A 27,907-nucleotide genomic window follows, 5' to 3' on the forward strand; every position below is an offset into this window, starting at 1 on the left:
CGACCAAAACCCCACACACTCACTCACACAAAATGCCAGAGTCCAAAATGGAAAAATTATGTGAAGTCAGCGTGGCGAAAAGTCATAAATCTTATAACACGACTGGTGGTCTAGTGCTCTTTGTCCGGATCGGAAAAGCAAAATCCAATGATGGCACAAAACAAAAATTAACATTGAATGGGAAAAAAGGCATGGGTGATATGGTGGGGCAAAAGAGGGAGGTAACAAATCCGAATTCCAGCACTTTAAATACCGGCAGAAGTTTATTTTTTGCTGTTTTGATTTAATTTTTCAGGCGAGCAAGGATGTTTCAACCTCTCCTTTCATCCTCAGCTAAAGTTTTAAGCTATTTATCATAGAAATACCCCACCACCACCTTTGGCCATAAAAATTCTAGGGCTTGGGTGAACAAAACAAACCTCCTCTTTGCCGTAGGCTATCGCCTGCCTAGCGCTCCATGACATTTATTTAGGTTTTTTTTTGGGAAAATTCAATATGAATTATGATTTCCGAAAAGGTATTACCACCAACACGAGAAGGCTTGTTTGCTCTGGCAGACAGCTTGACGCCAACAAAAAATGTGTAACTCTCCTTCCCTTTATCCCTCTCTTTAAGTCAAAATTGTTTTGTATGACAAAGTTTCTATTTTATAAATTTTGTGTAGTTATAATTTTTATGCCATAGCTTCAAATCCATTCAAGGGAAAATATTTTGCTGCATACTTTTAGGTATTGCGGTTGGTTGTACGAGAAATATTTTGCCAAATATTGGCAATGAAAATTTAAAACTAAAATGACTAACAAAGTTTTTCCATAAATTTTGACAATTGGAAAGTGTTGACCAGGAAAGCGAAATTCCCAAACGAAAGGGAAGATTTATAAATTTTAGGCTTTAAAAGCGAAAAATATCGTAAAGATTGATAATTTTAAATTGCTGCAGGCAGAATTAAAAAACGCATGAAGTTTATCTTTAGAGCATATTGGGAAGATAGAAAGGAAAAGGAACATCCGATTTTGTGTAAACTTTGCAAATCCCAGCATTTGTATCAGTGTTAGGTCAGGTGGAAAATTAACAATATCAGCCCACTCCTTCCAGTGCCTCTGCCACAGCCAAAATAAGAGTCCGATTGTCTTCAAATTTCGCACATATTAGCTGCAAGTCGGTCTAATATCTGGGAAACTAGGTTAAAATATTTGTTTTCAGCTTTCGAACTTGTACTCAGACTTGGAACTGAAAAACAGTTTTGAGGGTAGTGTCATGAGATATTGTTTATACCCTACACCACAAGGTGTTCAGGGTATTATGTCTTTGTGCATTTGTTTGTAACAAGCAAAAGGAAACGAGCTAGACCCATAGTTGCATTTGATGATCTGCATAGAATCACATTCAGAGTCGATTGATGCATGGCCGTCGCTCCATACATTTTTGTAAACAAAGTACCGCATTTATTGCCCAATCCAGATGAAAATTTGCAAACGTAATTCGTTTAACCAAAGGACGATCTCTATTGAAATTGGAGAGAAAATATTTCAAATACAAATTTTATCGAGGTTCAGACCTTGATACAGCTCCGATATTATATCTCGATTCGATAAAATTTGGAAAAATTATTTCTGAGCCGTATTTGATTTTTTTCTTCCGATTTCAAGTTAATTGTGCACGAAATATATAAATATGCCTAGGCAAATTTAGCATAAATCGATTTAGAGGGGTATATTTCCCTTTGGGTTTTAAATTATAACTATAATCATATTTGGTATGATTTAATTCTCACAAATTCCACATAAATCCGGCCCGCTCAACTTTTAGACTTCTTTAATGGTTTTAGAGTTTAGAATTGTGGGTTGTACCTTCTTTGAGACCTGGTCCCAGCCTAATGTGTGAAATACAAATTAAGAAGATAGGATTAGGGTACAGCCACGGGTTACTCCATAGAACTGATTTTAATATGCGATTTAGGCTTCTTTCCAGACTTAGAACCACGATCTAGCTGTCGAAGTGGTAAATGTTACACCCTCTAAGTTATCAGGGATATTTAAACTACGATCTACTTTTAATAGAAAATGATAAACAATATTTATGTATGTAAAACCCTCGGATACGACGAAAGAGGCGCGCAATATAAAAGTAGTAGTTTTACAAATGCCTCACCTTTCGGATAGGGAAAATCACCGTGAAATGTAACACAGTATTAAGAAAGCTGCTGCCAAATTCAACTCAGAATTGCAAAAACCTCCTGCCAAATCTAGGATAAAACCATTAACTGGGCATGGACAAACAATGTTACACCCTGTAATAAAGAGTGATCTAATAAAAAATGATAAGCAACATAAATATTGAACACTCCATATGGCGCCCAACGTTAAAAAAACCCTGCTTGCCTAGCTTAACAAATTCCTCAAATTTCAATCAAAAGTTACTTAGTATTGCCAAAAACTGCTACAAAATGACGCTTAAAAATTTTTAAAATTGCTACGTAGTCCTGTACAAAAAATGTAGTTCAAGATCCGGGGTCGGGTTACATGATTGGTAATGAATATCTTTGAGAACAGACATATTCGGGATAATTGCTAACAAGTTCGAAGAAAACTTGACATTGGAAATTGTGACGAATCTCATGAAGAAATTGATTGTATGCGAGAATTAGCCAGAGTCTGAAACGGCGCATAATTTAAAATCTTTAGGAGAGGAATGCTGAAAGAAATACAGAATTTTAATTTAAACTTCACTTTACGTATCGCGGCCTTGTTTTTTTTTTCGCCCTGTACAGAGTAAGATCCAAAACTACAACCAACTTCAGACTGCTGTAATTCATAAGCCACTCGTCCGACATCTGTTAAAATTATTCCAGTGACAACTCATTATATTGTTTACAAGCGTACAAAAGCATTTTCGTGAGAACTTTCCAAAAAAAGTTATTCGTGATGGAATTTAAGCGTGATAGTGTGATTTCGTTACAGCACTCCAGCATCAAAATGTGAAAAAAAAATTTTGTGTCTTGTACCATCGCTCGTTACCCTGATAATGGTAGCGAAGCCCGACGTCAAGGAAGTGGACGGAAGAAACAGAAACATCAGCAGAAATGGTTCGAAAAGTAAAGAAGCGACTTGATCGAAACCCGCATCGCAGTGGTCGAAAAATGGCTCGTGAGCTGAACATATCACAATTTTCCATTTGGCAAATATTGAAGAATGAGCTCGGGGTAAAGCCATTGAAATTCCAAAAAGTGCAAGAACTTACACCGCAACAGCAAGAAAATAGATTCAAAAGAGCTAAAGAGTTGCTTCGCTTGGCCGAAAGTGGTGAGCTGCCGAATTTGGGTTTCTCCGATGAGAAAACAGTCGTTGTCCAGCAGTTTGTAAACAAACAAAATGATCGTGTTTACTTACCACAGAGGTCAGCTGAAAATGTGCACCTTCGGTTGGCCACAAGAATTCAAGAGCCGGCCATGGTGATGGTGTTGGCCGCCATAACACCCGATAGTCGCTCTCCGCTCGTATTAATCGACCGTGGCATCAGAATAAATGCCGAATATTATTGCGGAAATATTCTGGGGGTGTATTAAAGCGTTGAGCTCGCAAACATGTTGGCCGCAGAACTTGGACATTCCAACAGAACTCAGCAATATCGCAGACAGCACGCGCCACCCAAGAATGGTTACAAAGTGAGGTTCCTCGCCTCATTTCCACTAATGGCCACCAAAATCTCCAGATACCAATCCGTTGGACTATTGTGTCTGGAATATTTTGGAAAGCAAGGTTGACACTAAAAAATACCAAAGTGTCGATCACCTCAAGCATGCGCTTCGCCGGGAATGGGCCAAAATATCGCAGAGCAACATTCGGGCAACGTGTGATGGTTTCATTGGCCGTTTGAAGACCATTATTCGTGTCAAAGGTGACCAATTCGAACAAATCTAAACTTATTCTAAAATTTTATGCTATTTCCGACATTTTTTGCTTTCATTCGATAAAATTTAAAAAAAAAGTAAAAATTATGGCGTTTGACTTTGTTGCAATTTTTTTATATCACCCTGTAGTCCTGTAGAAGAAAACTTGACATTGGAAATTGTGACAAATCTCCAGAATAAGTTAATTGTATGTGTGAATTTACCAGAGTCAAAAATGGCTCCCATAAGCCGGATGCTTATTTCGGATTTTATAATCGTTTTGGTTATTGAAAATTTTTACTCTTTGTGTTGGAGGTACTAGAAGGAATGGACCGATATATTCCATCTTCATACCAGACCTTGGGTTAGTAAAAATATTGGGATTTGAAGACAATCGGATTCTTTCATTACATATTACAAGAGTTATATTTATTCCAAATTTTGACCCTTTGTGGGGGTCTTGATGGAGAGGGCCGGTATTGTCCATTTTCGCACCTGACCTAGCACTAATAGCAATGTTAGGATTTTCAAAGTTGAAGCAAAATTGGATTATCCTATCTCTTTCTGTGCAGTAAAATATTTTTTTGAAAATGTTGACCTTTTGTGGGGGAGGTACCGGAAGGAGTGGATCGAAATTGCCCATCTCCGAACTCGATCTAAGTTTAACAATAACCTTACGAGTACCAAGTTTGGACCAAATCGGATACTCCTTCGAGAGTTATCAAGCGCGCCAGCTATCTAGCCAGAGAGACAGACGGATGGACGGCGGTCATTGGTGTATCGCCTCCAAATGTCCTGAAACGCATTTGATCCAAACAGACTTAGGGTATAAAAACGTTTAGACTAGCCACGTTTTGACCGCATCAAATGATACATACCCTCTTTTACCATATGGCTGAGGTTATAAAAATTTATTGAATGTGAGATTTTGCGGCGGAGTTAAAAATGGCGCCCAATAAATAATTGTACAATTGTAAGAAAGTCGATAGAACTTTTAACGTACCACTCTGTTTCAGTTTCGTTAAAATATATCCAATTTTGGTTATACTAATCTTTACAAACTCCGCAAAAGAATCTCGGTCCATGGAGAAACTGTTTGTTAATGTAGCCAACTGATATTCAGAATGACTGCATTGATAAAAAAAAATTGTGGCAAAAATTGTGCCAATTTTTTTGGAGATTTTATACAGTCTTGCTAAGAAATTTGGATGCCGGATCTAATATACCTGCAAAACACGTAAGAACCAATCGATAAACTAGAAGAGCGTCTGAAATTACGCCCAAGTAACAAGCAATTATTCGATAAAACTGGAAATTTGCGATTTTTTTTAAATTTGCACATAATTTTGCATTTTTTATCTGTAATAGATGAAGTAGAATATTCCGGTCCACTTTGTCTGGTATCTCGCGCATATTTTAAATTATCCCATATCTCATATAAAGTTAAGAAATTATTTGATATAGCCCAAATCTGTCATATTGAAATATTTTTATAACAAACGTCTGTCTAACAACAACAGTCAAAATATATATAAACGAACGGACATTGGCTGAGAATGAAAAATTAAATTTATCGCTAAAGGCTTACAAACAATTTGTAATTAAACAAACATAATCTTTATTTAGTTCAATTTTAAATCCGCAAAAAAGTCCTCTTACCCCACACGTTTCCCCTATTTACCCTTTTTGCGGAAACTCATAAATATCTTCTTTAAATATGCAATTGGTTTGATGGCTAATCAACAAACAAGAAAAAAAAACAGCAACTAAAGCCCAAAGCAGAAACAAGACAATTTTCTTTTTTTCTGCCTTCTTCTTGGTATTTTGGCAAATGGGGAAAACTGGCAATTTGGAAGAATTCGAAGAAAGGGTAGAAGAACCAGTTAACTATCAACAAAACGACATTCAAGTAACGAAACTAGCTAACGAACTATGAAAAAGGGTTTATACTACCCAAATATTACTAAAATGTTCGTTTTACTACATTTCCTTCAGCTTCATTCTTTCGCTGAACAAAGGGTTGAGCGAGAGCGTAAGGGATTTGACTTCAATTAGGATTAATACCCCAAGATACCGGAGAAAACACAAAGACAAACGTTAAAGAAGAAAATTTATTTTTTTTTTCTTGCAAGAAACTCGTTTGCCAAATTGGGCCAAAATGGAAAAGAAGAAAAGTTTTGGGGGAGAGGAGAAGGTGGATTTTTCGTAAATTGGCTAAATAACTCCTAACCCTGTTCGTGGCGAATTGTTGAAATCTTTACAATGGGATGAGGATTATAATAAGTTCGTTATGTGATGCGTAACATATCACGTTGGTCGAAATGTATTGGGAAAAGGCAGACATTCCATAAAACAGTTCTTTGGATTCCTATGCAAAGTTCAAGACACCATTTGGGATGGCCCATATTGACTTAGGCGATTGGATAAAATCCAAAGATCTCTATCAAATTTCAATTTCTATCATTAATATTGCGAAATATATCTCAAAACATGGGAACCCCATTTCTATACATAGTCAAACTATATATGGGTCTTAACAACAATTGGCCTAAGAATCCATTACACTTTTGGGGGTTTGATTTGCAAATTAGTACTAACAAATCTACTTGGAGTTTTCTACGACTCAATCCGGCTATTGTATAGTGGAATTAAAGCAAATTTACATCGAAATGGGAAAAATTGCTAAGCTGTCAACAAATAATGGTTTTTATGGTACATATTGTACATACAAACTTCTTTTGTTCAGAGACTCACATTAAAATTGGATTGGGAATAATTCCTACTTGTACACTTTCCTCCAAAAATAAAGTAGAAAGTGAGATTTGGACTCGTATTGAAAACGTGTTAAATTTGCAGTAAACAGACAAAGAAAAAATGTTTAATTCTTAGTACATACATTTTTATGTAATTTGTTTAAAAACTACTGTCTCAAAATAAACTATTAATTTATTTTATTTTATTTTATTTTATTTTGAGATTTACAGCGAAATTTTGTGTAGAATATTTTTTCTTTTGATACCCTTCGCCTACAACAAAATTTTATATTACTTTCAGACGTCAACCGAAAAAAAGTCCAAGAGACATTCGATCGAAATAAGGGAATGATAATTCAAAAAAAAAAAATTGGAACATTTTTTAATATACAATAAAAAAGTGAGCAAATGTTGTAGTCGTGTCCATGCCCATGTTCATGTGATAATCTACAACACTACAAAATATGGGAAAACCTCCTTAGGTCCAATCCCATTTTAATCGATTTTTTTTTTTTTTTTTGAAATAATGCAATACAGTACTGCACAAATGTTACCTTTGGTTATTGACCCGGGCTTCTATTCTGACCCTAACCCCACCTCAATGGGACCTGAATAAAATACTCTCAACACAAAGTGTTGCAGGATGTAAAAAATATTAAAAATTGTAAAAATAAAATTGTAAGTCAAATATGAAACCAGTAAGGAAAAGTCAAAAGTCGGGCGGAGCCGACTATATGATACTCTACACCACTATGCATATTTAGTAAAGCTCCCATAACAAACGATTTTATTTGAAGGAGATTATACCACCTATCAACATTTGACTTTAGAGTTTCGATTTTCTCTAAATTTGACGGCAACATTTTAACCTTTCACACCAAATAACATTGATATGATATAGAGTGCATGATAGCACTTCCTGAAGGATCATATTAATATATACATATATGGGGCTGATATTAGCCATTATTTGCACAATAAACCTGAAATCGGATTAAGGATATATATGGGAACAATATGCCAATCTTAGCCGATCCCGATAAAATTTGGCAAATGTATTTCCGAGCTCTAAAGATATCTGGTAACAAATATTAATTTCGGTGAATGCATATTACGAATGTGAGGGATTTTACACCAAATCGAATGAAACATATATATAGCTATAGCTATATCTGAACCGATTTTCACAAATTTGATGTTCTTGCTTCTAGTCTGAATTCTGATGTACTTGCTTCCAGTCTGAATTCGGTCAGATGTGCCGAAATTCAGGTCATTTGGACTAATATTGGGCATTTGGTGCACAATTAACCCAAAATCAGTTGAAGATGTACCGGGGTTATATCTAAATCTTATCCGATTATCACCAATTTCAATAGGGTTCGTCTTTGGACCAAACAAATATTGTTTGCAAAATTGCATCTCAATCGGATAATAAAAATTTGACCTTCATTTTATTCACAAGAATACATGGACGGACGGACTGACATGCATAAATCGACTCAGAAAGGGATTCTATGAGTGATTCTATCCCTTTTACAAACATAAGACACAAAGACATAAGACACCACTATGTGGTGTAGGGTATAAAAATCGCATGTGATAAAAAATTGACTATAAAAAATATTCCTTTTAGCCATAAAATGTGTTTTTAACTATGAATTCCTGGTATTTGGGTAAGATTTAGACTCTTGGCGTATTTTAGGTCCTATAGTAGAATTTTATGACAATCCCGTATAAATGGATATTTTAACCATTTTTTTTAACAAGTAAAACACATTAATTTCAGCCTGGCCGAACTTTTAATACCCTTCACTTTAGACTAAAGGAAAAATTTTTATATAAAAGTATCTGAATTCAAGCGTGTTTCACTTTAAACGTCATATACCAGTAAGACCACTTGCATAATGCAGTTAAACTTATCAAAAAACCATAAAGGGAGTGGGCCGTTGTATGGAGCCATACCAAAACGGGAATCTCTATAGACTATTTAATACTTCAAGGATCGCCATTTACCAAATCTTCTAAAATACCAAATTTGAAAATACCGAATATCGGTGGATATCGTTATATTTGCGCGATGGGAAAACGTGGAAAAATTTTGACGCTCTACGTCAAATAATGAGGGCTGTATCGTGACGCTATATACTTAAAATGCACGGATTCCGAGGAATCTTAGTTCGAAAAATTCCAAAAGTGTCAAAGAAGACCGATATTCGGTATTTTGAAGATTTCAGAAACATTATTCACCGGAATCGTTAAAAATTTCGTACTGGAAGATATTCAGGGCTGTCACAGGAACCACGTCGGTTTTGCTTATTGTCGTTTTTGTAAACCAATGCACAGTGGTCGCTGCCATTGGCCAAAATTCAAAAAATTAAAATCAGATATTTATTGTCAATTGTGTACAAATGAACTCTTAAGGGGTTAAGCTTTTTAGAAAACATAATAATCTTGGCTTCATTCTAACGAGACACTTCGAAAATAGCATCAAAAAGGAGAAAATATAGTTAGTTGTTTTTTTCAGTGGGATCCGAGAAAAAGTGGAGTAAAAATAGAACTGTATTACAAAATTAAATACATTTTAAAATTACAAATCTTGGCATCATTATTGAAAAGCAAGGTATTAACTTATTTTTAGCGCAGTAATTTGTGTGTTTAGTATATGTGTATAATATAGAAGATGTGTGCGTTCTGAGTTGCCTTTAAGATTAATTTTGAAAATAAAATTAGATTTCAGTTAAAGTTTTAATTGTTTTCCCCCCTGAATCCTCCAATGTGATTTTTTTCACGCCATTAGTAATGGTCCTAAGATTCTAAAAGTGCTAATTTAACTTTCAGATTTTGTCAGATGTGTACGTTATGCCCAATATACTGAAGTGACTTCGCTGCAATTTTGTCAGTTCTATGGTGCTAGTGAAATAGAATATGTTATTGTTGTTAGGGATTGATAAGGATGTAATTGAGGGGTGTTCAATAATGTTGCAAGCATTGTCCTCTGGGTATAATATTTATGTCGAAAAATTCAAGGCCTTTCCACTGGAAACTGCTAAAGAGTTAATAAATTTATATCCATGGCAATATCTTCCAAGTTTCGACAACAAACACAGATCTTATTAACAGTCTTCTTCTGAGCTCTGACCCTTTTATAATGGGACAGCGAACGTTTCGAACCAATAACCAGTACAGAAAGTCTTAAAGTCGAGGGGCCCGCTTCATGATACCCTACACCACTTTGCATGTTTAGTAGAGCGTCACATAACAAATACAGGTTTTAATGGGGAATTTGTGAGAATCATACCAACAATGATTATAGTAATAATTAAAAGTCCAAAGGAACTAATATATGGGAGGAATATCCTCCTCTGAATCGATTTCTATTAAATTTGTCGAGGCATCTGCGCCTTCTCAATTCGGGCTTGTATTATCCATTTGGTGCACAATTAACTTGAAATCGGATAGATATATATGAGAGCTATATCTAAATTTGATTTGGGCTAATGTTACACGTTTGGTGCACAATAAAAGGCAAATCGGACGAAGATATATATTTGAGCCATGTCCAAATATTAACAGATCTCCATAAAATTTAGAAAGTGTATTTCTGAGTTATACTTGATATATTTCCCGAAATATCGTTGTCACAGAGTGCATATTACGGCTGCGGAGGACAAAAATAACAAATCGGATGAACAATATATATGGGAGCTATATATATATATATATATGAACCGATTTCGATCCAATTTGGCATACTTATTTTCAGGTCCCATCTGGTCGTACGTATATTCCATACTATTTGGGCTGATATTACAAGTTTGGTGCACAATATAAGGCAAATTGGGTGAATATATATGGGAGTTATACCTAAATTTTGACCGGTTATATCCAATTTCAATAGGGTCTTAAGTCAAACTAATTATTTGTGCAAGATTTATCTTTGATTTAATTTTACATTATATTGTTATTTTATTTTGTTTACAAAAAATAATCAAATTTGGACTTGATTTGTGTAAAAAATGCTTCTATTTTTGGAAGTACCTTACAAGGGACTCTACCTGATGGCGGGCTGTTCCAAATAATTTTCGGTAAGATTATTTTTTAGCTCCTTAGAACGTAAAATGCCAAATAACATTACAATCTGGTGTAGAAATGTGACAAGAATTGGGCAAATAACCCTTATTCGGGAGGTACGTTATATGGGGACCATGCCAAAACATGCATCGACCATATCCATTTTGTCACATTTTTTATATTTATCCCATCAAGGTACCATAACCAAAGATTCATATTGATATCTGCACTGAAAGTATTTTTGGCCGCTGTTCCCATACGACCTCGACCACAGTGCAATGTTGGTTTCTTTTGGTGTCATGAAACCAAGTTGGTTTTGTCAATTTCGAATGTAAATAAAACCAATGTTCGAAACAGCTGTTGTTGCTTACATGTGTTGTTTGTTTATTTGTCATTAAAATATCAGTAAAGTAAATAAAAAAGGAATGAGTCGCTATAAATAAAGTAAGATGGCATCAGCAGTGGTAGGTTTTGTGTTGTTGGACGAAGAACGCTCAGAAAAGGTGAAGAGAAAAGCTCTTAGAGATCAGCAACCAACTGGAGTTGCCGGAGATAGCGTAAGTAAATTTTTTTTATTGTGGACTTACTCATAAAGCTGCTCTGCAGATTTATGGTTTATGGTCCTTTAAATATCCTTTAAAATTTCCTTAAAAAATCCACGTTTATGGTCCTTATACTTTAAAAATTCCTTAAAAAATCCACGTTTATGGTCCTTATCCTTTAAAAATTCCTTAAAAAATCCACGTTTACGGTCCTTTAAATATCCTTTAAAAATTCCTTAAAAAATCCACGTTTATGGTCCTTTAAATATCCTTTAAAAATTCCTTAAAAAATCCACGTTTATAGTCCTTTAAATATCCTTTAAAAATTCTTTAAAAAATCCACTTTTATGGTCCTTTAAATATCCTTTAAAAAATCTTTAAAAAATCCACGTTTATTGTACATTAAATATCCTTTAAAGATCTTTAAAAAATCCACGTTTATAGTCTTTTAAAAATTCTTTAAAAAATCCAAGTTTATTGTCCTTTAAAAATTCTTTAAAAGATCCAAGTTTCTAGTCCTTTAAAAATTGTTTAAAAATCCACATTTTTAGTCCTTTGAATATCCTTCAAAAAATCCACATTTTTAGTCCTTTGAATATCCTTTAACAATTGTTTAAAAAATCCAAAGCAAATGAAAAGTGACAGCTCTAAGCAACTTGGTTTATTTCCAATAACAAAACCAATAACATTGGCTTCTATGACAACCAAAACCGATAAATTTCTAATTCGAAAATAAAACCGATAACATTGATTTTCATGACACCAAAGCATTTTTTCTTGTCGTTTTTAAAAACAATAGTGACAAAAGTGGTTTCTATGACAGCCCAGATTATATTCGACTTATTATACAACTTTTTCTTATAACAAGGTTGAATGTGAGCTGGAATTTTTCCGATTTTTTCGATTTCCAATGTTTAATGAAAATTCACTTTCCTTTCATCTTCAGAAGGAGTGATTATCACTATGAGTTAATTTGCAAGGGTTCTAAGATAGGACTCTACATATTCGGCTAGGTCTTATATTTTGGTTACAAATCCCCACTACAGGGAAGAAGTATACGGCAGAACGACAAAAAAAAAAAAAAAAAAAAAAAAAAAAAACAGCCATCGAAGAAGATTCGGGAAATCAACAAAAATCAACGTTTGAAAAAAATTGAATTCCGTCCTAAATGACAGGCAATTGAGGCATTATTTTGGGAATAGTTTTCTCTTCTATTTCCTCTGCGAAATGTTTTTGCTAACAGCTTCCTTCTGCCACCAAAAAACGAAATAGAAGAAAATTCAACATGTCAGCGGTTATTAAGAAGGAAAACGAATAGCAAAGAATCTAAGAAAAGTTCATTTTCTTTAAACCATTTTGTAGAGTTTTCTTTCACAGTGACTGAGAGGAAATATTTGCCCCGACAATTTATCACTATTGTATTTAAGTTTTTTTTTTAAGCCCAAAAGTATGTCAAGTTTTTTCGTGTTATTTATTTATAAGAAAACAAGGCAAGGCGAGCAAAAAAATTGAGGCAATCTTTGTTATAAAGTTGACTTTGCAGTCTCAGGGGCAAATAAGGTTAATCACAGGGTGGTAGGATCAGAAGTATTTGGAGTTTATTGGTATATATAAGCCATACTTTTTCTTGTATCCAATCTAGACTACGTCAGTGCTGCCAATTCCCGACCATGCCGCCTTCCAAGAGTGTTAAATGGGATTTTCACAATAATTTTTTTTTTTTCGTTTCCTTTTTTTGTTGCCAGATTAAGGTCACATAAAACTTTGCTTGATATTTTTCATTTTATTTGTTTGTTATTTATTCTTTCACTGTTGTTGTGTTCTTGTTGTCCTTTTGCTCTTTTTACAATTTTTAAAAATGTGTCCTGCTATCCTACTTCAAGAAAATTCCAAAGTGTTGGGTTTGCTTGTTAGTTTTTCTAGTTTTTTTGTCCTATTGTCAATGGTTTAAGATATGTGTTGTTTTTATTGTATTACAATTTATTGTTGTTATTTATTCTTTAGGAGAAAATAACAAAATGGATAGCATTTGTCAAGTGACAGTTTGAAGCAATTTGTAAGATGTGCAAATATTGTTTTTTTTTTGCCATCTCTCCCAGAAGAAAAAATGAGATGAAAGAAGACTATTTCTAAATAAGAATACAATTGGACATATGAGTTATATATGACCTTGAATCGATAGCTGTTTGCGTAAAAATTGCAATGGCAAAACAAATGAAATCATTATTTCCCAACGATTTCAAAATTATAAACTTATGGCAAATTTGTTTTTGAGTTTTAGATTCCGAAATTAGAATACAAATTGGAGAAAAGGGGGGAAATCTAAAAAATTATAGAATGGACGTGACGTGCGTGATCTACCAGATATAGTCGATTGGAGCATTCCATTGTCATGCTACATCTAATACATATAAAACCAGTAAAGAAAGTCTTAAAGTCGGGCGGGGCCGACTTTATGATACCCTACACCACTTTGCTAATTTAGTAGAGCTGCGCATAACAATTAAAAGTTTTTATGGGAGAATTCCATCGTAGACGCTATGATTATAATTATAATTTAAAGTTCAAAGGACTAAATATGCGGGAGCATTTGTATCTTTAAAATTCGGACTTGTATTGCCCATTTGGTGCACAATTAATCTGAAATCGGATAAAAATATATATATGGGAGCTATATCCAAATCGGAACCGATCTCGATAAAATTTGGCAAAGATATTTCTGAGCTGTATTTGATATATTTCCCAGAATATCGTTGTTACGGAGTGCATATTACGGCTGTGGGTAACAAATATGACAAATCGGATGAATCGCATATATGGGAGCTATAGCTATATCTGAATCGATCTTCACCAAATTTGACATACTAGCTTCTAGACTCAATTCGGTCGTAAGTGCCAAATTTCATCCAATTTGGGCAAATATTATACGTTTGGTGCACAATCAAAGATAAATCGGACGAAGTTATGCATGGGAGCTATATCCAAATCTGAACCGATCTCGATAAAATTTAGCAAATGTATTTCTGAGCTGTATTTGATATATTTCCCCAAATATTGTTGTTGCATAGTGCATATTACGGCGGCGGTGGACAAAAACAACAAATCGGATAAACAATATATATGGGAGCTATAGCTATATCTGAACCGATTTCGATCAAATTTGGCATATTTATTTTTAGGTCCAATCTGATCGTACGTGCAAGATTCCATACTATTCGGACTGATATTACACGTTTGGCGCACAATAAAAGGTAAATCGTACGAAGATATATATGGGAGCTACATCTAAATTTTGACCGATTATCTCCAATTTCAATAGGGTTCGTCCTTAGGTCAAACAAATGATTTGTGCAAAATTTCATCTGGATAGGGCAATAAGTACAGTTCGCATTGTACTTTGTTTACAAAAATACATGGACAGACGGACGGACATGCATAAATGGACTCAGAATGTGATTCTATGCAGATCATCAATAGGAACTATGGGTCTATGTCGTTTCCTTTTGCCTGTTACAAACAAATGCACAAAGACATAATACCCTGACCACCTTGTGGTGTAAGGTATAAATATTGGTATGAGCAATATTACAAGAAAATCGAACATTTATATCCAATTTATGGAAAATCATAAATTTCATATTCATCTTAGGATAGCAAGTTATAAAGAATCGCTGACTTGCTTCGCAAGTTATGACAGATAAAAGTATTCAGAATTGTGACCCCTTGTGAATGAGGTACTAGAAGGGGTTCCCAGATATATATCATCTACACAACAGATATTGTATTAGCAAAAATGTTTGTATTTGTGAAATTTGTGGAGAGTTGGATGCTTATTTCGCTTCTTCTTGTGGGGGAGGTACCAGAAGGAGTGGACCGCTATATGCCATCTTCACAACATATCTTTTGTAAGTGAAAATAATGGGATGTGTGAAATATAAAGGGAACCTGATGCTTATTTCGGATTTTATAAACGTTTTGTTTATTCAAAAATTTGGGGGAGGTGCCAAAAGGACTTGATGGAGTGGACCGATATTATTCATTTTTGCACCTGACCCAGAACTGACACAAATATTAGGATTTGCAAAGTTGGAGCAAAATCGAATTATTGCTTCTCTTTCTGTGCAGAAAATACTTTTTAATTTTTATTTTATTTATTTATTTATTTTATTTATTTATTTATTTATTTATTTATTTTTTTTTTGAAAAAACCTTTTGTGGAATAGGTACCAGAAGGAGTGGACAGATGTATTCCATCTCAACACCAGACCTTGGGTTGATAAAAAATATTGGGATGTGTGAAATTTCAAGACAATCGGACTGTTACATCAAATTTTATAACAGCTGTAATTATTTAAAGTTTTGACCCTTTGTTGGGGAGGTACGTACTTGAGGCACTGATAGAAATATTAACATTTGCAAAATTGGAGCAAAATCGGATTATCCTTTCACTTTCTGAGCAAAAAAATATATATTTTTTTTAAATTTCAACCTTTTGTGGGGGAGGTACCAGAAGGAACGGACCAACATATTCCATCTTAACACCAGACCTTGGGTTGATAAAAATATTGATATGTGTGAAATTTGAAGGCAATCGAACAGATACATCACATTTTATAAGAGTTGTAATTATTCAAAATGTTGACCCTTTGTGGGGGAGGAACTTGATGGAGTGGACCGATATTGTCCATTTTTACACCTGACCTAGCACTGATGCAAATATTAGGATATGCAAAATTGGCGCAAAATCCGATTATCCTTTCTCTTTCTGTGCAGTATATTATTTTCTTTGAAAATATTGACATTTTGTGGGGGAGGTACCAGAAGGAATGGCCCGATATTGTCCATCTCCGAAGTCGATCTAAGTTTGATAATAATATTACGATGTACCAAATTTGGGTCAAGTAGCCATGGGATAGACTGCTGAGACCTCCAAAAGAAGATTCAGGGACCATCATCCCTTTAAGAACACCAGGAACCGATGATGGCCAATTTCATTAAATGTTGATTTTCAAGAATTGTTGACTTGAAGTAGTTCAAATTTTCCAAAAAAAAAAAGAAAAAAAACTTGAGTACAAGCTGGAGGATAATTCATAGCATAATTTCTTTCATGATCGACATCTGTTGCATACTCTCAGGAGTTCAAGTAGCAAATGTCATTATTCCTGACAATTACATATTAATAAAAGAAAACACTTCTTACCTTTCTCAACATATCATCCAGCGATTCCACATCCAATCCCGTGTAGTTATTGTTAAATTGTGTCGAACAATTCGACGATGTGCTGGTGAAACGTTTACGTCTACCCATGGCCGGTGAATTGACCACGGAATTAGAACCGCTGGCACTGTAACAGCCGGAACCCATTAAAACACCAGGATACAGGGTGTGATGATGCAGCGGCGGTGTGGAGGAGCCACTTGCACAACCTGAACCGCAGCAGGGTGGTGTGGCGCTACCTCCAACGACTCCTCCCACCACACCACCACCCAATCCACCTCCCGCCGAACATTGTTTTAAATTGACAATTGCCGGATGCTGCTGAGGCGAATGATGCATATGCTGCAGTGTGGCTGCACTCAGGGTGTGATGGTTATGAATGCCGCCCCCACCACCCCCGTGTTGCAATTGATGTTGAAGCTGATGTTGCATTTGATGCTGATGATATGCTGCTGCCACTGCTGACGATGACGACGTGGATGTTAAGACTTTTGAGGGTGATGAGTTCACCGATGAACAATTTGAATGGTTGGTGATATGTAAATTTTTATTTCCTCCAACCGCCACCATTGAGCCGGTAACGGGTATAACAGTCGCATTGCCACTGCCATTTCCACAGGTATTTATGGAACCATTTATAATTGTTTGTTGGTGTTGCTGTTGTTGTTGTTGCTGCTGTTGGCTTATTTCAAGTGTTGCATTGTTGACTGTGGAATTTGGCAGGACTGTCATCATGGAGTCTTGGTGATGTGTCTGAGCGTGCTGTTGCAGACTTGTGGTGGGCGGAGAACAACTGTTTTTACGTAAACGTTGCTGCTGTTGTTGTTGTTGTTGGTTATCCTCGCATAGCATCATGGTTGTGTCCATAATTTGTTTTTCACTTCCTTTCGTTTCGATTATTTTTTAGTGTTGGCAAAAAAATGAACACTTTTTTAATTGTGATTAAATTTCTCTTCTCCCAATGGGGTGGAGGAGATCCTGGTGATTTATGAATGCTATTTGAAGTTTGTTTACTTTTCAATGCTCCAATTTCAAATTGTGAAGTGGTAGTGATGATATGATGAGCACGTTTTTTTCTATATTTTATGCAGGCTTTTAAATTCAATAATGCCTGCTGGAATTTTCAATTTAATAACAGCACATTTTTTCACGTTTTGATTTTTTTCGTAGAAGGTTAAATTTTATTTGTTTTGTTATTAAAATTTTCACTAAAATTCATTAAAATTCTTGCACTTTTGTGATTTATTTCATTTAGATAAAATTGCTTTAAAAATTTTAATTACATTACTTTTTATTAATTTTGTTTCCTGTAAATATTTAACAAATTAAAAAACTAAGCATACTTTTAGGCATTTCTAGATAAAAATTTAAACAGCACAGGAAAATAATATTTTTTAATTTCGTTTTCTAATAATTTCGGGTTCGAAGTGATTATCATGAATTCGTCTTTCATTACATTAATTTTTTTCATTTTTAGAGCATACTTTTAGGAGCTCTACACAATTTTAATTTTTCCTCAATTGCAGCTCTCAAAAATATTCACTTTTATTTCACAATAATGAAGCATACTTTTAGGCACAATAATACCGAATGTTTTACTTGATATTCAAGATATTGTCACAGAAGTTGTTAAAAAATATATAGACGCACGCAAATAAAATTAATTTCACATACAATTTGAGTTCCTCTCCGCATTCATATCATTCGCCTGATAAAATTTAATTTTTTAATTCAATTATATCGAGTATTTTCTTTTTAACAGGTAAATGGAATATTTAGATGTCATGAAAGAAATAAATACATAAAAATAAAAATATTTTATTGTGTAAAGTTTTTTTTTTCAGCGTCTTGCTTTACTACAATTGCTAAAATATTAATGAAGATAAAATATAACGAATATTCATTTTTTAGGAAATAATTATGATGCATACTTTTAGGCAAAACAGCTAATAACATATTTACACCCTCTATGGGACGGTGTTAATCATATAACTCTGGCAATTTCTTCTGCTATAACGTGATATACAATTCAGAGAACTTATATAACAAAAAAATTGTTAATAAATAATTAATTAAAATAATTTGAAAGTTTTCATCACAAATTAACATAAATAGAGGGGGAAGCTCCCCCCACGACACCTCAATAAATTCCCTGGAGTCGGATCATTTTAAGTACATAATATTGCAGAAAACAATACGAGGACTATTTTGGACAGAACCTACTACTACTAAAAAATATGGCCACGATGCAATTAATAAGCGAAATTAGTGAATAGCAATAAGCAATAGTCGCAGAAAAACGTGGACCTATATCGTTATATTTCTAGTAGTGTTCTTAGAAAATAAGAGCACAAAATTCCAAAATTTCACGATATTAAATGGAAAACATGGCCAAAACGTAAAAAAATTAAAATCGGAGTATTTATATTATGTATTAATAATTCTGAATGTAATCTTTCAAAGCTCTACAAAAATGTAGCAAAATATCTCAAAATATTGGGGTCGCTTTGTATATAGTCAAGAGTGCAGGGTGAGATGAAAAAACTGCAATAAACTTCAGACTGCTGTCATTTCTAAACCACTCGACCGTCAGCTGTTAAAATTATTTCATTATTTTGTTTACATGCGAAAAAAAAATATTTTGATGAGAATTTTCCGGAAAAAAGTTATTCGTGATGAAATGCAAGCGTGGTAGTTTGATTTCTTTATATTTGGTTGGAAAACCCTAAGTGGCTATCGTTAGAGCATTCCAGCATTTAAATGTGAATAAATCTTTTGTGTCTCGTACCATCGCTCGTTACCGTGATTCTGGTAGCGCAGCCCGACGTCAAGGAAGTGGACGGAAGAAAACAGCAATATCAGCAGAAATGCTTCGAAAAGTAAAGGAGCGACTTGATCGAAACCCGCGTCACAGTGGCCGAAAAATGGCTCGTGAGCTGAACATATCGCAATATTCCATTCGGCACATATTGAAAAATGAGCTCGGGGTAAAGCCATTGAAATTCCAAAAAGTGCAAAACTTACACAGCAACAGAAAGAAAATTTACTCAAAGGAGCTAAAGAGTTGCTTCGCTTGGCCAAAAGTGGTGAACTGCCGAATTCGGGTTTCTCCGATGAGAAAACATTCGTTGTCCAGCAGAATGATCGTGTTTACTTGCCAAAGAGGTCAGCTGAAAATGTGCACGTCCGCCAACAGGACTCAACACCACTGCACTTAGCACGCGCCCCAAGAACGGTTACAAAATTAGGTTCCTCGCTTCATTTCCAGCGCACAGTGGCCACCAAAATCTGCAGATACCAATCCGTTGGACTTTTGTGTCTGGAGTATTTTGGAAAGCAAGGTTGACACTAAAAACTACCAAAGTGTCGATCACCTCAAGCAAGCGCTTTGCAGAGAAACAATAGGGCAGCGAGTGACGGTTTCATTGGTGGTTTGAAGGCCATAATTCGTGCCAAAGGTGACAAATTCGAAGAAATCTAAACTTATTCTAAAATTTGTCTAAACTTATTTCCGACATTTTTTGCTTTCATTCAATAAAATAAAAAAAAAACAGCAAAGAAAGTCTTAAAGTTGGACCGGGCCGACTTTATGAAACCCTATACCACTTTGCATATTTAGTAGAGCTTCACATAACGAATAAAAGTTATAATGGGGAATTTGTGAGAATTGAATCATACTAACTGTGATTATAGTTACAATTTAAAGTCCAAAGGAACTAATATATGGGAGGAATATCCTCCTCTGAATCGATTTCTACCGAATTTGTCGAGGCATTTGCGCCTTTTCAATTCGGGCTTGTCAAGCACAATTAACTTGAAATCGGATAGATATATATGAGAGCTATATCTAAATCTGAACCGTTCTCGGACGAAGTTATATATGGGAGCTATTGTTGTTATATCGTTGTTACGGAGTGCATATTACTGCTGCGGAGGACAAAAATAACAAATCGGATGAACAATATATATGGGAGCTATATCTATATCTGAACCGATTTCGATCAAATTTTGCATACTTATTTTCAGGTCCAATCTGGTGAAACGTGCAAAATTCCATACTATTTGGGCTGATATTACAAGTTTGGTGCACAATAAAAGGCAAATTGGACGAAAATGTATATGGGAGCTATACCTAAAAGTACTATGTTTACAAAAATACATGAACAGGGAACGGACACGCATAAATCGACTCAGAGTGTGATTCTATGCAGACCATGAAAAGGAACTATTAGTCTACCTCGTTTCCTTTTGCCTGTTACAAACAAATGCTCATGATTACCTTGTGTTGTAGGGTATAAAAATTAGGAGCATACTTTTAGGAACTTTGTCACTTTTATTTTAATAAATGCCTAATGCAAAGTTTCAGAGTTTTTAGTTTTAAAAGTAAGACGGCCTCGATTTTAAAATACTTTGCTTAAAAATGGTCTTTTCTCATCTTATCCAACATTCCACAACTTGCTGCAATTCTTCAAATAACTACTCTTGTTCGCATTTAAGAATTTTCCTTTAATATAATAAATCGTATTAAATTTCATATCAATATCAACGTAATAATGTTTCTCAATCCGGGGTCATCGTCATCAGATGCTGCAAATGTCTGCTCAGTTCAGACAGGATATTTCCTCACTTCTTGGCGTGAGTACGTGTGTGACTTTCCACAGCAGATATTGAAAGATATTGTCATTTGGTCCATGGCAAATAGGGAATTGGAATGGAGACAGAAGTGGAGATGGGAAAAAAAAACTAAATTATAAATCGATTTGTGTTGCTAAGCATTGCTGGTATGTTCTTTTTGCCTCCAATGCTGGGTAACAAGACTCCTAGTTAGATGGAGGAAGAAGAAGAAAAAAACTATGGTCTGTAGAAAAAAAAAACTATGCTGAACTTAGAACACACACACATGCCGAGATAAACCTCATTTTTCACCATTCCTCTTTCAGGAAAAAGAGCAAATATGAAAAATTGCTGCGAAAAAACGAAGATAACGAATGAAAACGAATGGGGGGAAATTCTTTACTTTAATCATGTCTAGCAACTGTCTGGGTATTTCTCATGAATGAGTGCATGAACGAACGAAAGAATGAATGAATGATTGCCATCATAGTTTAAAGTGAAAAAAGACAGCCAAGCCAGCGTGGCAGTGAGCGAGCCATCCGGCAGCCATAGTGACAGTTTGAAATACATTGATTCTGTTCAACCATTGCCATAAATAATGCAGTTTTATACTGATTTTTTTTGTCATATTCGTTAAAGAAAGAATTTTTGTTTAAAATAAATTGCATATTTTTAAACAAAGGCCATAGTGTCTGTATATAAATTTTATTTTGTAAAAAATGTTTGTTTTTTGTAAAAGCAAATAAATTGTAAAGCACAATATGAGTGCAATGTAAAATGTAAATAAATCATATGATGTTGGAAATATGTTTAAGTTTCATATTCGGAAATTTAACTCTTTGGAGAGGCTTAAATTATACAAATAATTAAAGGTTTTCATAAGGTTTTCAAAAAAATTAATAAAGAAATTTCCACAGAGGAAAGAGTCTAATTTTTGTGGCATATTTAGGCAATTGTTGACGTTCAAAGCTAGTGGAGAGGTACAAAGGGGAGTGGACCGATATTGCCCGTCTCCGAACTCGATCTAAGTTTGACCATAATATTACGATGTACCAACTTTAGATCAAATGGAGAGTTATCACTAGCCACACAAACGGTCGGACATCGCTATGTCGATTCCAAATGCCCCTGAAAAGGATTTTTAGACAAAAAATGTGGCAAAAATCATCAAAACACAGAATATCGGGAGATACCGTTATGTGGGGGCTGTACGAAAACGTGGACCTGTACATTCAATGTTTCGGCACCGGCGCTAGAATCCATTATGACCAACATATATCAATTTTTAGAAAAATCCCTGTAAAAATTTGGAAACAAAAAACATTAAAATATCGAATATTGAGAGGTACCGTTATATGGGCACTATACCAAAATGTGGACCGATATATCTCATTTTCAATACCAACCATCCTAGACACAATGTAAATTCTTCTGCTAAATTTTGACGCTCTACGTCAAATAATGTGAACTATATCGTGATTTCAAGAGAGAGACGGACAGACAGACGGACATCGTTAAATCGACTTAGAATTCTATGCTGATTATGGATATATATACCTTTTGGAGTTTACGACGAATTTTTCCAAGGTGGAGGGTATAACAAGTAAAAAAAATCAGTCGGTTTTGCCGACAGATGTATACCCCCAGACTTGAGTTATGGTTATTCAAACTGTTGACACTTTTATGGGGGAGTTTCCGAAGTAGTTGGCCAATATTGATCAATTCGTAACTGACTGAAATAAGTTTTATATAAATATTACAAGGAGTCAGATTTGGACTATATCGAATACTTGCTATATGAGATATGTGCAATTTTTTGGAAAATGTGGAAATATGCGAGAAGTAACAGATATATCGGACCGAAGTATTTCATTTTCATACTCTATCTAATACAGATAAAAATATTGGTATTTGCAAAATTTGAAGGAAATCAAAAATTTATATCCAATTTTATACGAAATCATAAGTTTTGATAAATTACATATCCATATCAGATTCCTGGTTAAGAGAAATATTTAGATATAGCTTGTTTCGCAAGTTATGACATATAAAAGTATTGAAAATTGTGACTCTTCGTGGGTGAGGTGCCAGAAGGGGTTCGCAGACATATGTGCTCTTCACAACAGACTCAGCTTTTGCAAAAATAATTGAATGCGCGAAATTTAAAGAGAGATCGATGCTTATTTCATATTCTTTGAGCGTTTTGTGTTTCAAAATTTTGAACCTTTGTGAGGGAGGCACCAGGAGGAGTGGACCGATATATCCCATCTTCATACCAGACCTTGGGTTAATAAAAATATTGTAATGTGTGTAATTTGAAGAGAACCGAATGCTTATTTCTTATTTTATAATTGTTTTGGTTATTCAAATCATTGACCCTTTGTGGGGGAGGTACCAGAAGAAATGGTTCGATCTCTGCCATCTCCTGGATGATCTTCTCACCAATATCTACGATTCTGCTTGTTTACATTCCCATTGGGAAGAAAGCTTCGTCGCTGAAATTAATTTTTCTTTTTTGAACTTTCATAACAGAGGACAAAGGCGAAATTAACATCCGATTCTATGTAGACTTGGTACATCTCAACATTTTTATCAACACATGATCTATGTTGATAAAAATGTTGAGATGTACCAAGTCTACATAGAATCGGATGTTAATTTCGCCTATGTCCTCTGTTATGAAAGTTCAAAAAAGAAAAATTAATTTCAGCGACGAAGCTTTCTTCCCAATGGGAATGTAAACAAGCAGAATCGTAGATATTGGTGAGAAGATCATCCAGGAGTATTGCAAAAGCTGTACTATTTCAAAGATGCTGCGAATCGTGAGGTGCAACATACCTCACAGAATCTGTAACAATGGACTTATTGCGAGACGAGGTCGGTGAACATTTAATTACATATGAAAAAAATGGAGTCCATGACTGAGATCAAAATTTCACAATTTATCATTTGGGTCAAGCTTATATCAGAATACATTCTAATAACCAAAAATCCTATAAATTTTAAAATAATTTTTAAAAATAAATTTACCAAATTTAGACCAAATTTTTAATTTTTTACCGAACTTTGATGAAGTGCGGTAATGTAGGTCAAGGTCCCTGTAAAAAGGCGAGTTGACCCGAATTGCGAACATCACATTTTTTTTTTTTTTTTGATTTTTTTGAGTCCAAATTTCCGGATGTTTCTAAATTTTTTAAGTTTGCACCAAACGATATCAAAATTAATTATTTCTCCTATAGTTTTTAATATAAAGCAATATAAACAACTAAAAAAGCTGTAAGTTCGGCCAGGCCGAACTTTGAATGTCCTCCACCATATGGAACGAATTTGGCAAATTTAAAAAACAAATCCGTTAAAAATTCTGGTAAAATCTTAAAAACACTGAAGGTAGCCGTTATATTAGGTTCTATACGACGATGCGAACCTGCATAAAAAAACTTTTGTCATAAGCCATTACAATGGCTTTTTTTTTCTAATGCGAAATTTGAAAAAAATCGGGGAATAATGTAGCTAATATCATCAAATTACCGAATATAGGGAAGTACCATGTGGGCTATACCCAAACGTAGACCTGCACAAATAATTTTTTATCATAGGCTTTGATTATGAACGTCAAATACGAAATTTGAAACAATTCCGGTATAAATCTTGTTTATTTCTGAAAACTTGGCATTTTTCCCAATTCGCTGATGTAAATCTCAAATTAGTTTGTAAATCAAAACCCCGGATTGTTAGACCAAATGTTGTCTTTATATAATTCTGACCCTTTACAAAGGGACCACTATAGATTTGGATATATTGCCAAATATTTAGGATAGAGCTTTGAAATTTGCTAGAGATCTTTGGATTACATCCAGAATTATTGGTACAGAAAGCGTTCTTATCGTTCAAACTTTTAGAATATTTAAAAAATTATTTCGGACCATTTGTATTAAACTTTTTTTTACACCTGGAACACTGTGTTGTTTTTTCATAACAAGATGTCATATCACATATTGGCTTTTGATTTAAGGCTCACAAAAAATCATATAACTTCCTGAGGATTATTATGCTTTTAAAATAATTTTTTGTGCGACCTACATATTATATTCACATATTCTTACAGACCAAGAAGGTGTGAGATAAGATGGAGTTTCATATTATTTTCTATCAAACGGAACACTTAAAAGTATACAAATAACGATTTTAAAAATTCATTGTCATATTTATTTCTTTAACTTCTAGGTAAGATCTTTGCAGATCTTCACAAATTTAAATTAGATGTACTTATCACTCATACAATGAACAATTTAGTCCATATGAACTCATTCATACATTATATTTCCTACGAACATATTATTCATAAGACGCCTAAAAGTATGCACCATATTATGTTCTATTTCAAAAGACGTACAAATTATTACGTATAGTCCTTACACCTGAAACTATGTGTTGTTCAATTTTTCATACTTCATATTTAGATGGTAAGATAATTTAAAAAAATGCACACATCACATTTTATTGACTTGGAATCAAGTCCAACAAAATAAAATTTTTGTTCCAGGAGATTTTTATTTTTTTTTTAAATTGTTTTAATGTTTGGCACTACCTAAACAAATCCATCAAATATTCACACTTTCTCACTGATTAAAAAAAAAACAACAATAGGATGGAGTTGAAAGTATGCACCATAAGCAGCTTTTAAAACCTTCATGTAAAACCTTAAAGTATGCACCACACTATGTTCTGTATAATTTAAATATTTTATTTTTTATTATTATTTTTCTTTTGCAACTGATTTTGATATTTAATTTTTTCAACATTAACTTTGTGAGACAGAATTTGGTTGAAGGCTCTTCAAAATCTAACACCGAACAATCTCTATTTTCACAGGATTTTTGTTTTAATTTATTGGATCTTCTAAACTTATTTCCATTAAAGCACACTGTTTTAAATGTTCTAGTTTTGCGAACACCATCCATTAAATGAGAAAAGTGTGGATCATATCTTTATTTAGCTGACACCTCTCCGAAACATTTAATTTCCTCTTCAGTCACTCAATCACGTAATATTGAACTTAGTTTATCCAAAGGTATTCTTGTATTTAATTTATTGCAAATATATCTTTTGTTACGACAACTAAAATTATGCATCTGTTTATGATTTGACGTAGAATATTTGCCGATGTATTCTTTTCAAGTTTTTTTAATAAAATGATTTAGTCTACATTAGCATTTTTATAGGTCCAGAATTGTGAAATCAATGAAAAGCGTAAGTATCATAAAGAGCCTACACTTGCCCAAAATATTAAATTTCTTCTACTGAGATCCTATCGGACCTAATTGAAGTCGAATCCCATTTTCGTCACACAATCACGTAATATTGAAATCAGGTTCTCGAATTATAGTCATATATTAAATATACTGCAAATACATTTGCCTTAGTACACCTAAAAATATGCACCATTTTATAATTTCACATAAAATGTGTGACTAAGATTCGTTTTGCATCCGATTTGGATTTTTTATACACTGTCTTAGTTTACTACAGTTTCTTGAGTCAGAACTTTGCAAAAGTCATTTGAAATCAACCAACCGAAATTTTATAGCTTTTTTATTTTCTTAAAATATGTATTTTTTTCCAACTGTTTTTTAGAATTTTTTTTAAAAATTCGTTCTTTTCATATTTTCGCTTTGTGAACACAATCAAATATAGATTGAACGACCTGGATTTTATTTACTTGATTTAATTTCCTCTTTTTTATTTCCTTAAAACATTTTTTACTTGTTATTGGGTCAAAATTGTGTGCGCGTCCTTTAAAAATCCAAAGCCAAAAATATTTTTCTCATTGTTTTTTTATTATTAATTTCTTGTTATTCTCAAATTTATTCAATGATTCATTATGTTTTTGAGAATACCTACACTTGCCCGAAATATTATATATATTTTTCTGAGATCTTATCGGGCGACTAAACGACTAAGATTTTTTTTGCATCCGATTTGGATTTTTTATACACTGTCTTAGTTTATACACTGTCTTAGTTTCGTGAGCCATGACTTTGCAAAAGTCCTTTGAAATTAACCAACCGAAATTTTATAGCCTTTTTTACTTTTTTTTTTAAATAATTGATTTCCAACAGTTTTCTTGTATTTCTCCATTTAAACATTCGTTGTTTTTAACATTTTCACTTTGTGAACACCATCAAACATAGATTGAATGACACCTGGATTTTATTTATCTCATTTAATTTCGCCTTTTTTATTTTCTTAATTTTTTTCTTTTTTAAAATCATTTTTTTTCCAAGTTTTATTTGCAACTGTTTTTCTAGAATTTCTCCATTTAAACATTCGTTATTTTTCATATTTTCACTTTTTGAACACCATCTAATACAGAATGACACTTGGTTTTTTATTTAATTTAATTTCGCATTTTTGTTTTCTTAATTTTTTTTCTCTTTCATAAACAATTTTTTGTCAAAATTTTATTTTCAGCTTTTTTCTAGAATTTTATTTGTTTGTTTTTATTTTTTCACTTTGTGAACATCATTAATTATGGCTTGAATAACACCTGGTTTTTATTTATTTAATTTAATTTAGCCTTTTTTATTTTCCAAAAAATATCTTTTTCAAAAATAGTTTTTTGTTTCAATATTTTATTTTTAACTTTTTTTATATTTTTCCATTTCAATATACTTTGTTTTTTATTTATATTTTCACTTTGTGAACATCATCAATTATGGATTGAATGACACCTGGTTTTTATTTATTTAATTTAATTTCGCCTTAATTTATGCACTTTTCTCTGCTCTAGCATACTGCAGGAATACATTTCATTCACATT

General features: G+C 33.7%; 1 protein-coding gene across 2 annotated transcripts in view; it reads right to left on the reverse strand.

The window, feature by feature from the left end:
- The window catches only part of LOC101890598 (uncharacterized protein CG43867), a 526,338-nt gene that overhangs the window by 378,289 nt on the left and 120,142 nt on the right, over positions 1-27,907 (reverse strand). The window lies entirely within an intron of this gene.

This window comes from Musca domestica, unplaced genomic scaffold, assembly GCF_030504385.1.
Source record: "Musca domestica strain aabys unplaced genomic scaffold, Musca_domestica.polishedcontigs.V.1.1 13, whole genome shotgun sequence".
Classification (NCBI taxonomy): Eukaryota; Metazoa; Arthropoda; class Insecta; order Diptera; family Muscidae; genus Musca; species Musca domestica.